The sequence below is a fragment of the Nesoenas mayeri genome (genome assembly GCF_963082525.1).
Source record: "Nesoenas mayeri genome assembly, chromosome: 5".
Lineage (NCBI taxonomy): Eukaryota > Metazoa > Chordata > Aves > Columbiformes > Columbidae > Nesoenas > Nesoenas mayeri.
The window spans coordinates 32140601-32155918 of record NC_137548.1 but is presented as its reverse complement, the minus strand read 5'-3'; the positions used below and the strand labels follow the sequence as shown (position 1 = coordinate 32155918).

At 39.1% G+C, this 15318-nt stretch overlaps 1 protein-coding gene across 3 annotated transcripts in view; it reads right to left on the bottom strand.

Moving 5' to 3' along the window:
• STXBP6 (syntaxin binding protein 6) overlaps positions 1-15318 on the bottom strand; it is a gene marked incomplete at both ends in the record, with an annotated part of 91846 nt that overhangs the window by 35086 nt on the left and 41442 nt on the right. The window lies entirely within an intron of this gene.

The following is a 15318-nucleotide window of genomic DNA, read 5'->3' as shown; positions in this document are numbered from 1 at the left end:
AAATTAGATGTAACTTAGCCATTCTCAGTTTAAGTTGCCAATTGTCTGTAAAAAAACCCACCACCACCAACGAAAAAACCCAGAACTAAATCAAAGGTCTTTCCATCTGTGTTCTTAAAATGACTTTGCTGTTCTCTTTTCCCACACTAATTAGCTGAGGTTTCTCATACCCATCCTCTTAATTTCTTTCTCATCATTTTAGACAAGAGAACATGAAAAACAAACACAAAACCCCACAGTATCTCCATGTAAGTTTAAGCCATTTATGTATCTTTTTTTAAAAAAAAAAAAATGTTAGTTTAGACTGACTTTCATGTTGGTGATTGATTGAAAAAAAATATAAGTTTCTTCAGTCTGTTCACAACATGTCAGGCAGGTCACACTTGTATAACACCTCCAACATCTATGACATTCAATTCCCAGTTTCCAATCACACCTAAGTACATGCACTTACTGCATTGAGACAGTAAACCTAGCAAATCAGACAAGTCTCAAAAAAATAGGAACTTAGGAACTAAAAATTGCTCAAACCTCTCCAAAAAACATTATGTACCACAAAGACTATAAATAATGATCTTACCTCTTATAAACAAAATACATGTTAAAAACCACAAGGTAAGTAATGGAAGTCAACATAAACCACTCCAATTATTGTAGCCTTATCTCAGCATCAGGTTTTCAAAGAGTACTTAAACATTAAAGCTAACTTTTCAACAGCAGGAAAATTTGCTTCCTGTATTAGATATTTTTCTCAAAATAAAATAAAATAAAATAAAATAAAATACATTTCACCTGTATAACTTTAATCCTCCATGAAAGTTTTATAAGCAGTTTTAGGTACTTTCTTTAGTCATACTCTGTATCTTATTTACATTTTATTTATCTGTTGCTGTATGTTAAGTCACTTCCAAACACATTTGCACTTTAGTGAGGAAATAATTTGTAGAATCATTGTACCACACCATCTAATAAAGATATTGTGCCATTTATTTTTCTCCTTAAACTCCTTATTTCCAAAAATCTTTCTATCCATATGGTTCTCCAGAAGGAGTATTATTGAAAAGGTGACTTTTCTTTGCTTTTAGATGCTGGCAGTTGAAGGTCTTTAAACTAATAAAGACTTTAATAGTAAGATTGCTTATTTTTGTATTATATGAACAATAATAATAATAATAATGATTGCCCTTACTCAAATTATCAGGAATACTAACAGGTTTCCCATTCTGAAGATGTATATGCTGCACGTACTTCTGCACTCAGGGGCACAGTATACAGGAAGTAAACACTGACGTAATACCTCATCGTTCCGTAAATTTAAAAGGTTAATATTGACCAGACTATTGATAAGAATGTAATAAACAAATTGTGATCAGCAGATGAAGCACTGAGAATCAAATTAGTGCAGTATGCAATTTGGAATCACACATCAAGTGGCACAGAACAGAGAAAATAAATGTGGTATCAGTAGGAAAATTAGATCAGAATAACTACTGAAATGTCAGATATTACTGGAAGTAAGATTAGTATTAAGGATTCATAGATTGCTCAATGGCCTATGCACTCAAGCCTAACAGTATCAATAATGCAAAGGTGACTGCCATCCTACCTATACTTACATAGTATGTACAGGTTCTGATTTTACTGCAAGTTTACACATCACGGAGTGGGAAACATTCAAAGGTTACACGAACAGAGCATAAACTTATGTCCCGACCTTCTCTAAATTCACCCTAATATTTACTCATGTATTTTTTGTCAACTCCAGTGATCACTTTGGCAGACTCTATAGCATTCCGCTAGACCAAGCTTCACATATTTTCTACAAAGCAGTACTAATAGAAGACTAATACGGGCTCAAGTTTTTACGGTCTGTGGATTAGTTCCTTTCCATTCCAAACAGGCAATCATCTACTGCTGAATGAACTATGTATTAAAAAGAAAAAAATTGTACATACTGTATATAAGCCACATACAGAATCAACACTACTAGCACTGCAAAATAAAGCATTCAAAACTAGGAAGAAGTAGACAGAACAATTATGTGATTAAACACTATTTTTCCCCCCCTCAGAATCTCATGGATAATCAATTATGAGATGTGTAGCCCTAAAGTTTAATACAGCAAACTTCTCACTGCTCTGTAGGCTTCTACATGACATACATTCTTGTGCTTTTGAAAACAGAGGCCATTACCTGTTTCAAGGTGAGAATATCAAATTTTACAGAGACAATAGTTAAAAACCAAATGTCTCATCTCAACATCTCCAGAAACTGTTTGGCTTATTTGACATTTCCAAAATCCAGTTATCCAAATTTCTCTGTATAGCACTTTTAATTATCAATGAACAGCAGCTTTGTCTTCCGCTGGAGCCATTAGTACTTTACACTTCAGTCAAAAAAGATCAAGTCAAGTGCTTAAGCTTTGGTAACTCTTAAAAATGCCTGTTGGTTATCAACTATAAAAACCATCTTGATTAGACAACTGTTTCTATACCATCTAGCACACAGTAACTCTGGTAGAGGCCGAGAAGGCTCCTCTCCTACAGAAGAGCTCATAAAAAGGTCTTGGGTATATTAGTACCTTAAGTAGAAATTCAGTCTCAAGTAAGCCGATGTGATCCTTTTGGAAAAACAGCAGTTCTCCCTTTAGGTTTCACGCTCATTGCGCACAGCCAAACAGATCTGGTTGCATTTCAGCTTTTGTGTCTTGGTATTTTAGGAAAATGCTAGCATTTCTAGAACACTCAAAAAACCCCTCAGCTACCCACGAACCAAACAAACATGCTTTAAAACCTTCATTTAGTCCATGACAGCTTGACAGTAGCATGGCAGTCATTACAACTCTGTGAAACCCTTTGGCAGCTGGGAAAACCACCCTCACTAGCTGCTCATTATGTTGCTTTGCAAACTAGAGCACTTCTACAACACAAGCTACTGCCTGGGTGTTACCTTGCAAACATATGTCTTTTCTTAAATCTGAAAAAAACTGGAAGCAATGATATGCTCCTAGTCACATTCCCTCTCTGACAAGTCATTCAGATGTGTTTGCTAAAATCTTCCACAATCATTATTTACCTTAATAAAAGACAATATTTATGTTTCATTTTTAGTGGTGTATTTGCCTTTTTTTTTTCCTTTTTTTTTTTAAAGGCAATAGAAATTAACATTATGCCTTCAAAATATGAAGCTGTAGTAGTGTGGACAAAGCACGTTTATTTGGAACCCATCGATAGACTATAGGTCCATATTTCAGATGCAAATAAATAGGCTATTTTTTTTTACTTTTTTTTTTTCTTAGAGGAACATGAAGGTATTGGTAAAGTAAGAAAAAAAGTGTGAAAATTCAGACACAGTAATTTCTGATGGAAGACATTGTGAGGACTGACTTTTTTAAAGACTAGATTAACATACAACCAAAAGTTGCCAAGTCAGAAACAGCACTGTTTGTTCTAAGATTATTAACCATTTTGCTTAGTAAATAAAAATAAGTTACAGCGTTAAGTTTCAAAGAGGTTAAATTTTGAGAGGCACATATGTAAGTGAAATATTCTGTTTCAAAAGCAGATGAGAATACAAGGCAGAAACAGATCAGAATTAGGTTTAGGGAATGCTGTTACAGAGTCATGAAAGTCACTGTTCTCATCATTTGGAACACACAGAAATAACGGTATTTGAATTCCAGACCTCAGCTAGAATCCAGCATCATGTGCATGTCTAGCATCTCAAGCAGCAAATCAATACAGATCTTCACACAGAAAGACTAAAGTCACAGTCCAACTTCATCTCATCTGCAGTTCAGAATATATTTTCACTATTTTTTCAGGCTTCTAAAGTATCTTTATTTGAATGGAAAAGATAAAACAATGAAAAAAGGTTATTTCCTTAAATGCCTACCCCAAAATTCCTGGCCTTAAGAAACTGTCTGAAAACAATAAACTACCACACTATGAACTTTTATTTATTTTATCAGAATTTAAATGGATATTTAAAAAGCAATGTCTGTCCTTGAAGTCTGGACTCTGGATATCTGCGTTTGTTTTAGATATTCTTTAAATTTATATCTGTGTATTTAATAACTCAAACTCTAGGTAACTAGTAATCTTATGATAAATGGCTTGATTGCCTCACAAAATTTCTAGTCATATTGCAGTATATTTCTGAAGTTATGAATGACTGATATAACAACTGAAAGGAGAAATTAAAAAGTACTAAGTCTTGAAGCCAGTTGTGACTACTGCAACTGTCCATATTATAACAAGATATTTTTTTTTACTTGGGCACTGCACAGACTAATAAATTAAGCAGCCCTAACTTTTATTGCTGTTGTTTCACTAGCTCTTAAGGAGAAAAAGAAAAAAAGGAAAATACTGCAAAAGAAGTAAGAAATTACTTTAATCTATAAAATTATTTCATTTGTGAAAGTGTCAGACTGATACTTATTCCTGAGTGGGCTTACAGAAGTCTACTGAAGGCACTGGTTATCAGTTTGATCAACATAATCTATCTGTATGTCAAATCCTGGACAGTGGGTACTCATCCCTCAACTCACAAATAACCAATGATGGTTCATCAAACTGGGGGTTAACAATTGATGAAGGGAAGTCTTTAGAATGCACTCAAGATAGCCTAAAGCCTCTTCAAAAAAAAAGATCTCTTTGATAAAGTTGAACTCAATACCATGGCAGTGTGATATGAGTTAATGGTCACTGTACCTATAATTTAATCATTCCTAACTTCCTGTAGAAATGGTACCCTAAACCAAAACTCTTCTTTTCACAGTGAGATGAAGTTTAAAAACAGCCAGGATTTTCCTAAACAGTTTTTGATTCAGTCAGAATAAAATGAGCAAATTTAAAAGCAGCAGCACATTTTAATTAAAATATTATTTAATATTTGATACAGATTTTATTAGTAAATAAGATTATATATTAGTATTTGTGGTATAAATGCATTTTTTTTCAATCTAGTTCTTAAAGATTAAAAGTAGGTTATGAACAGACTGTGACAGAGATAATTACCCCTCTATACTTCCCAGTTCTCCACAGTTGCATATTAAAAAGCTGCTTTCTCCCTCCAGACTTCTATTTGTACAATTACATCTAATTCTCATTCTGCAAGTCCCTTCACTCCCAGCCACCAAGGAAACAACCATTTCTTAAACTTGCAAAAAGCTCATTGACTAAAATTCTATCAGTCACGTACACAATCCTAGCAAGCTTCAGCTACTGCTTGGGCTGATTATCTGCAGTTTCTGACTGTCGAAAAAACAGTGACTCTTTTTAGTTTGTCCGATTGCCACTCAATTCTGCAACACGTTTGAGCTTTTGCATTCAGAGGAGAAAGCACAAGTAACTTGTGAAAATGCCTCAGAAGTCTGAGGAAACCCAGCACAGATTTATTTCTTGCCAATGGCATAAAGTACAAAAGCTCAAAGAAAAGATAACATCAATAAGATATCTACAAGAACTGACCCTCATTTGCTATTCTTGCCTATATTGTTCCAAAGCAAAATTCAAGAAAAGATTTCTCTCTATTCCTCTAACATGAGGAGCAATTCCTTCCATCACAAGAACAAACTTAAAATTGTTTTCCCCCACATTTCAAAATCATTCTCCCTGTTTTCTTCCCAGAGTGAGGAAACCGGGACCTGGCAGGGAAAAGGACACTACATAACACATCCCTCAACCCTTACGATAGTAGAAGCTTGTGTTACTGCTGCTCTGCAATGCTCCACGGTAGTTTGAACTACTACTGTTCAGACCACATAGTCCTATAAGCAAAGTATGGTCCTGGCAAGCAACTTCCAGAATTTCCTAAAGCAACTTTCCAACAATCAGACAAATGAGACTGAGGATTAAGATGGGGCGAATAGGTACACTCTGACTTATTTAGGTATTAAAGAATAAGGAGCAGATATATGGAACTATCTTATTATGCCACATGAATTTCAGAAAAACTATTTCCAGTATGCTTCACATGATGGTTGCAAGCTTTGCTTTCTATCAACTCAGGCTTTGAGTATGAACACCAAAATTTGTAGTATTTCACATTTTTTCAGAGCAGTTTCAACTAAACACTTATGTAATGTGGAGTCTACATGAATTCTAGAACTTTGAGTCTTCCCGAAAAAAAAAGCCTCACTGAAAATCAACAAAAGCAGCTAAAACTGGGGAAGGTTTAAATGCACACTTGCTGCTCAAGGCTTGCCAGATGTCAAAATGCCAGATAAGTTGAGGCTTGACTTCTCAGAACTGCATTTCCTCCCTTTTGCCCATATTTCCTCTTTCTTTCCTTTGACAATGCTGCTTTATCACTACCTGGTATCCAAGGAGCTGCAAGCAGGGAGAAGTTGCACAGTCCACAGCTTCTCCACTTGCCAAACAGGACAAGAGAATGTTGGTGGCCCTAAACACACAGCAATCTCACCAAAAAGCAATTTGTTCTGGTTTTTGAGGCACAGTATAATGTTTTGACATCAAATTAGAAAATATTAAGAGAAGCTTTCAGATACAAAGGCAAACTGCCCGAAAGTCTAAAAACATACTGTTTTTTTCCCAGAGCCCTTCCCAATAGTTCAAATAACAAATAATTTGCATCATCTGTCTGCTTAAATCAGCATCTACTGCACTGTCCATAACAAGTTGCCAGAATCAGTCTCATTGCTTGACAGATAAAAATCACAGAATCACAGAATGCTAAAGATTGGAAATGACCTCGAAAGATCACCTAGTCCGATCCCCCTGCTGGAGCAGGAACACCTAGATGAGGCTATATAGGAAGGTGTCCAGGTGGGTTTTGAATGTCTCCAGAGTAGGAGACTCCACAACCTCCCTGGGCAGCCTGTTCCAGTGCTCTGTTACCCTCACTGAGAAGTTTCTTCTCAAGTTTAAGTGGAACCTCTTATGTTCCAGCTTAAACCTATTACCCCTTGTTCTACCACTGTTTGTCACAGAGAAGAGCCTGGCTCCATCCTCGTGACACTCACCCTTTGTATATTTGTAAACATTAATAAGGTCACTCCTCAGCCTCCTCTTCTCCAAGCTAAAGAGACCCAGCTCCCTCAGCCTTTCCTCATACAGGAGGTGCTCCACTCCCTTAATCATCTTGGTTGCCCTATGCTGGACTCTCTCCAGCAGCTCCCTGTCCTTCTGGAACTGAGGAGCCCAGAACTGGACACAATATTCCAGATATGGTCTCACCAGGGCAGAGGAGAGTGGAAGGAGAACCTCTCTTGACCTACTAACCACCCCCCATCTAATACACGCCAGGATGCCATTGGCCTTCCTGGCCATAAGGGCAGAGTGCTGGCTCATGGTCAGCCTGCTGTCCACCAGGACCCTCAGGTCCCTCTCCCCTACCCTGCTCTCTAATGGATCATTCCCCAACTTATACTGGAACCTGGGGTTGTTCCTGCCCAGATGCAATACTCTACATTTGCCCTTGTTATATTTCATTAATTTTTTCCCTGCCCAACTCTCCAGCCTGTCCAGGTCTCGCTGGATGGCAGCACAGCTTTCTGGAGTGTCAGCCACTCCTCCCAGCTTGGTGTCATCAGCAAACTTGCTGATAGTACACTCTAGTCCCTCATCCAAGTCACTGATGAATATGTTGAATAGTACTGGCCCCAGCACCAACCCCTGAGGCACTTCACTAGATACAGGCCTCCAACCGGACTCTGCCCCATTGACCACAACTCTCTGGCTTCTTTTCCTCAGCCAGTTCGCAGTCCACCTCACTAATATATATCACTTTATTAAGTTTTATTCACACATTGTTCAAAATATAGTTTTGTTTAAGTAATATTTTTTTCTTTCTCCATAAAAGTTGTCTTTATCTACTGAATAGTAAAACAAAAATCAAATACTAAAAAAAAGATTTACCCTGGAAATTCAGACTAAGGTATGTTGTATCTTCCCACGAGGAAAGTCTAGACAAAGCAGTTTTCTAGTGTCCCCTTCCCCCCACAATAAAAAAAAAAAAAAAAAAACAACCAACAAAAACCCAAAACCCACAACCCACCAAAAATTGCTTTGGGTTGTTTCTTTTTCCATGTGTAAGACACCATGAAGTGCTATAAGCCTGGAGACTGTATGTTTTCCAAACATATCACTGAGTGCATTAATAAAATTGCTGCTTACAGGTAGAGTGCCTTGCCTTTCAGTTTTGCATCTAGTTTTCCATTATATTTACTTTTCACAGAACCATGTAAGTACATGCAAGTAATAGTTTGTATGCCTCTTCAAACTCTTTATGCTCCCATCATACCATATACATTACAGTCCTTATAGTTTGTTGACACTCATTTTTCATTCCTAACACATTTTATAGAACTAGAAAGATAGAAGAACTGCAGATATAAATTAATTGCTTGCTGAAAGTTCCCTTCATATATTACAGCAATATGGTTTAAGGTACTGATGCCAAAGCAACTGCTTTTCCTATTGGCACAGTTATAGAGACAGATACAGTTAACAGTGGAAAGAATTGCAGGCTTCATTTTATAGCTAGAGAGAAAGCTTCTGCTTAGCCGCAAATATTTGGAAAGGGATCTTATTAAAGACATATTCACTTCCAGAATGATGACTGAACTTCCAGGTTTTGTTGGAATGGCCTTTTACTATTCTGTATTGCAAAGCAGCCAACTTTGAAACTTTTTACACCTCCATCTTCCTGCCTACAGTCAGCTCCATCAGAAGACTCTGGATTCTAGTCAAATACAGCAAATCTGAGTTGTGTGTATGGTTTTTGTTTAAACCTAGTTGAGACAACAGGATGGTGCACTGACAGATCTATCCAGGCACTGTTGCTGCAGAGGAAGGTAATAGGTATTCCAGCCAGGTCCCAGGGATGACTTCCTTACAACCCAGGGACCAAAGTCTGGTGACTTTGATGAGTCTGATGAATCAGGGACCTCTCAACCAGTGCAGAGCTTCTGCTGATCCTGGCCTAGAGCATTGCACATTAGTAGTTCAGCTTGCCCTGGGATGGTAGAGCCTCCCTTCTTAACTGGAAGGAGTTTAGTGACTGAGAATTTCAGCCCACCATAGCATGTGCCCTTCTGTATTAGTCTGGATATATGCAGCTTCAATCTTCTATGCTTCTTTTTCCTTAAAAAGCAGCAGCATCCCACACAGGCTTTGTTCAACAGGATACTGTAAATAGCCTTGTAAGCATTTACGCACACTTCAGAAAATCCCACTTCAATCTTGTTTAGAAATCAAATCAGGGCTCAAGATACAGACCGCAGTGAATATCTGTGTGGGTGGCTTCAGACATTCCTTTTATCACATTCTGGTCACTTCAGCACCCACAACTATGGAGAACAAGTTAAAGTCAATACCACGAAAGTACTTCTCAGCTTACTGAGTGGAATTTGGCGTAATTCCCGTACAAGTTAACAGATGTGCATCCGCATGCAGAGAGTACACTAGAAATTACCTCACCACCCTGAAAACAACGTTTGAACATCACAGCAAGTGTCCTGAGGGGCAGGAAGAGGCTCTGGAAAATTAAAGTTTGAATTTGTTACTGAGTAACTCACATAAAAAGTATGGTATTAAGAAATTATTCTCCATTTCTAAGTTTGCTTAGATAACTTGACAGGCTTCAGATTCTGGAACAAATTAGCCAAAGCCTTTTAAGACCCTACAGGCTAAGAGGACCCTGTGGTAATGGGGCAGAGTGTCTACTGAAGCTTTTAAAGTGACTCATAAAACTGTGCTGTTTTCTTGATTTTGTACTGAATCAATGACTTACAATATAGCAGATGAAACTCCTACTAAGGAAAATACTTTGCACAGAGCAGATGCAAGAAAGGACTCTGTTACATCTGTTTAATACAAAATCCATAGCTTTTGCTATACAACAGCCTAAATCACAACAGCAGTGGGCAAATTATTTTATATTCTTATGACTCAAACTTTCAGATGGACACAATTTTATAAAAAACTTCACACTCACATGTGGCGTGCTAACACCAAACTGCAGTATAAGCAACTAAAAAAGTCTGGTAGACTTTGATGACTTCAGATTACGAAGAAATTAAAAACCAAACACATATGCGAACCAAACCAAATCAACAAGACTCCTAGAAACACATCTGTGGGGGAAGTACAGGGAGTGACTAAAGGAGTGGCCAAGCAGGAAGAAAAACAAGTAAGTGGGCCAACGGCTGCAAGCCCAAGTTACCATCATACATTATTTTAACTGAAACCAGCTATTTAAATCCTGTCCATTCAGAAAGAACTAAACGCAGTATGTCAATCTATGAACTACTCTACCAACAGTGTATAACCCACAGCACATTTACTCAGCAGAAACCACATATCCAGCCTGCCTTGTGTCTTTTCGCTGCAAGCGCAATAATTACTATGAAGGCATGTTTTAGATGCTGATGTTTTACAGAAATAAGTGTCTTGCTGAACTGGGACTCAACACTGGTGTTGTGCATTTACCCTCAATTTCTTTTCCACTATGTTTATTTGCCAGCTCCATTTTAAATTTGTACAATGATGGCATTTCTCAAACAACCTTTTTTTTTTTTCTTTCAACTATTGATTTATTGCAGTTACCCACTGAGCTTGCTTCACTTTGTGAACAAGATGCAGGTAATGAAAATGCCTAGAAACTAAAGCATGTGTGTAGTTTTCTAGCTTCACTATGCTTACTTACAAAATGACACATCAAAGGGCCCTACCATATAAACTAAGGGCAAACAGCCACAGGCGACACCAGAAGAATGAGTGAAAAACACCGAATAATTGGCTACAAGTCTAAAAAATATGGAAAAATAAACAGTAAGAAAACATATAGTAGACCATGCAAAGAAACAAATAGCTATAATTTGGTTCCATTCTCTTTAGGCAGCAAAAACAGGAAAAAAAATTCCAATTCAATTTCCCTCTCCCTGTCTCCTTGGCTGCACACTCCAAAATAACCAACATGATCCTGATTTCACTGACGGCACATGCATTTAGGCAGTGTGACATTTTGAGTAAATAAATCATTAGCTGCTCAAAATCCAGAAGAGTAGCTCAGTGAATTACATGATATACATATCTTCCATTGTCAAACTACAAGGTTGTAAAGAAAGAGTGAAATAAAAGTATTTATGGTATTAACTGAGGAAAGGCAGCCTTCTACTTCTGCTATGGAAACACACAAAAAAAGCCCCCACAAGAAACTCTGGAACTCTTGAGTATTTGTTAATAGACAGACACTTTATATTAAACATATACTCAAGACCAATGTGAAATGATTATAACATTACTGAAATTAACAGCAAAGCAAATGTATACTTCATGTTATGAGAACTAATTTTCAGAGCTCCGGGATTATAGAATGCCATCATTGCTGTCATGGTTGAGATTCCCACACATTGCACCTGAATGCATTTCAGTAGAACCATTTAAATGCCTTTCTTTGTTATTATTATTTTTTTTAAAAACCAGCAAGTATCTATTGCTGACTGATTGGGTCAGTATCCTTCAAAAAGCAAAACCGATGCAGAAAGACCTTCGGGAATGTACTTCAACTGTATAAAGTTACATAATTTCTCAAGCTTTGAACAGACACCTGAATCTGAGTATTTTAGCTTCACAGATTTTGCCCATGTTACAAACAGCTGCTCATTTATCTTGGATCCCAGGTACATTCACAGAGCAAATATATCCTGTAGGAATGTATCCCCCATTAGACTCCATAGAAACATGTTTGAACTTTAAGAAAAGTTTTCAACCTATATTCTACATCACAAATTTCACATTTCTGGGGGACTAGATTTTATCTGAAGGAGCTATGTGCAAATAACTTTCAGTTACTCTATGTCAGGGATGTCAAGCTCATTTTCACTGGGGGCCACATCAGCATTGCAGTTGCCTTCAAAGGGCCAAAAGTAATTTTAGGACTGTACAAATGTCGGAGTAGTTACATTCGTATTACATTTGAACTACATTCAGTCCTTTGAAGGCAACCGTGAGGCTGATGTGGCTCTCGGTGAAAAATAAGTTTGATACCCCTGCTGTATGTAGTATCTTAAGTTACCTGACATATGAAATACGGCATACAGTTCTTTTTATTAACATAAAATATATCACTGTAGGGACCAGACCAGAAACTAAAAAGTAAATACTTAGCATCTGAATTGTTATTGGTATTACTACTATCAAAATCCTCTGCAAAGCACTGAATCTCAGAGCAACTCTGTAAAATGTGCTTCTTCTAACTCAAGTAGTTTTATTGAAATAAAACTAGTCTCATCTGCCATTAGACAACCATGCAATTTTAAAATTTGCCTCAAATGACAATTTTCTCATATTTATTATTCTTTGGGAAAACTCTCCAAAACATGAGTTGTCTCTCTTTATGACATTTCCATCCACAGAGCCTTCCTAGACTTTAAAGAAGAAAAAAACCCAGGAACTGTTAGCAATTTATTGTGGTGAGTAAAACATCAATCGGGTTTAAGAGTAACAGAGAAAGGAAAGCATGCACACTGTTAGCAAACAATTATAATAGTTTTTATTTCTCCAAATTAATCACTCTCCTTAAATCAATCACAGAATAGAATCATAGGGAGTTGGAAGAGACCCACCAGGATCATCGAGTCCAACTCCTGTCCCTGCATATGACAACGCCACTGTTCATACTATGTGTCTGAGGGCATTGTCCAGTCTCTTCTTGAACACTGTCAGGCTCAGGGCTGTGACACCTCCCTGGGGAGCCCATTCCAGTGCTCCACCAGCCTCTGGGGGAAGAACCTTTTCCTAATGTCCAACCTAAACCTCCCCTGGCACATCTTCCTGCCGTTCCCTCGGGTTTTGCCATTGGTCGCCAGAGAGAAGAGATCAGCTTCTGCCCCTCCTCCTCCCCTTGTGAGGAAGCTGTAGCCACCATGAGGTCTCCCCTCCGCCTCCTTTGAGCTGAACAAACCAAGTGACTTTAGCCACTCCTCATATAGCTTGCCCTCCAAACCCTTCACCAACTTCATAGCCATCTTCTGGACACTCTCCAGTAGCTTTATATCCTTTTCATCCTGTGTTGCCCAGAACTGTACACAGTGCTCCAGGTGAGGCCGCACCAGTGCAGAGCGGGACAATCACCTCCTTCACCCCGCACGGTTGGCCCTCTTGGCTGCCAGGGCACACTGTTGGCTCATGTTCAACTTGCCCAGGTCCCTCTCTGCAGAGCTGCTCTCCAGCATCTCATCCCCCACTCTGTGTGTACAACCAGGGTTGCTGTGTCTCAGATGCAAAATCCGGCACTTGCTCTTGTTGAACTTCACGCGACTGGTGATTGCCCAGTTCTCCAATTTGTCCAGATCCCTCTGCCCTGCAAGACTGTTGACAGCTCCATTTTTTGTCATGGGCAAACTTACTTAGTATGCCCTCAACTCTTGTGTCTAAGTCATTTATAAAGACATTGAAGAGTGCTGGCCCTAAGGTGAATCCCTGTGGGACCCTTCTAGTGACTGGTCAACAGCCCAACCCCATTTACTAGAAGCCTTTGAGCACGGCCCATCAGCCAATTTCTCCCCTGCTGCTGTGTCTACCCAGCTGTATGCTGGACATCTTGTCCAGTAGGATAATGCGAGAGACAGTATCAAAAAGATCAAAAGATCAGGTCGACAGGTTTCTCTTGGTTGACTAGGTGGGTAACCTTGTCATCGAATGAAGTTGAGCTGGTCAGGCAAGACTTTCTTCCCCTTGTGAATCCGTGCTGGCTGGGACCTGTGACTGCGTCGTTGTTCAGATGTTTTTCAATAGCTCCCAGAACAATCTTCTCCATGATTTTGCCAGGTACAGAAGTGAGGTTTTTTTTCCTTCACAGTATCAGCCAGCCTCAATTCTAGTTGAGCTTTGGCAGCATGAATTTCCTTCCTACAATGGCGAGCAGCATCTCTGTCGTCCTCCCATGTTGCCTGACCTTGCTTCCACTGACAATGTAATTTCCTTTTCCACTGTATTTCAAGAAGAAGATCCCTGCTCAACCAAGCTGGCTTTTTACCTCATCTGCTAGATTTTTGGCATTTTGGAATTGTCTGCTCATGTGCTCTTAGTAGGTGGTACTTAAAAAATGACCAACACTGATGGACCCCAACAGCTTCAAAAGCTTCTTCCCAGGGAATTTTACTAAGTATTTCTCTGAGCAGCCTGAAGTCTGCTCTCCTCATATGTGGCATGAAGGTCTTGCTGGAAGTTTTCCTCCCATTAACAAAGATTTTAAACCTGACTTCTTTGTGGTTGTTGTGGCCAAGGGAGCCACTAGTTGCCACATCTCCCACAAAACCCTCTCTGTTAGTGAGAATCAAATCTAGGAAGGCACCTTTCCTGGTTGGTTCCCTTAGTAACTGCACCAAGAAGTTATTCTCCAGATGCTTCAACTGGCTGTTGCTATCAGCTGTATGATAATCCTAGTTGACATCTGGCAATTTGAAGTCCCCCATAAGGACAAGCACAGATGATCTGGAGGTTTCACTTAGTTCCTTAAAGAATAACCCATCAGTGTAATCATCCTGGCTGGGTGGCTTATAGTAGACACCCACAATGACTTCCACTTTATTTGTCTGACCCTTAATCCTTACCCAGAAGCTCTGAACTTTTCCATTGCCAACTGCCAGCTCCATCTACTCCAGTCCCTCTGCTACATACAGTGTCACACCCCCCTCCACCTCTCCTGCCCTGCCTATCCCTTCTGAATACCCTGTAACTTTCCATCATGGTGCAACTGTCACAGGATACATCCCACCAGATTTCACTAATGGCAGTTATATCCTATCCCTAGGACCAGGCCGAGGCTTCTAGTTCATCTTGCTTGTTCCTCATGCTGCGTGGATTAGTGTAGAAGCACTTCAAGTGTGGTTGATTGTGTCCTTCACTTCGTGGCACAGTCTAAGGAACCTCCCTGCCAAGTGCCTCCTCAGGCTTTGGTGTGCCATCCCACTGCTCGTCACTGGCCTGCCTGCTACCACCCACTTCCCACTTCCAATCTAGTTTAAAGCCCTATTAGTCTTGCTAGCCTCTGGGCAAACACCCATTTCTCCTCCTCTGAGAGATGCATTCCGTCGGGTGTTAAGAGACATGGCAAAGGACTGACTTTCCCATGGTCAAAAAAACCAGAAGTTCCATTGATGACACTAGTTGCTTAGCCATGTGGTGATTTGTTGGACCTGTCTGTTCAATTTTGGTTTCCTGCCTGCAACTGAAAGGGTGGAGGAAAAAAAACACTTGAGCACATGAGCCATTAACCAGCTGCCCCAAAGCTCTGAAATTCTTTTTGATTTCCTTAATACTACTTTTGCCTAACTCTTCCCTGTCGACA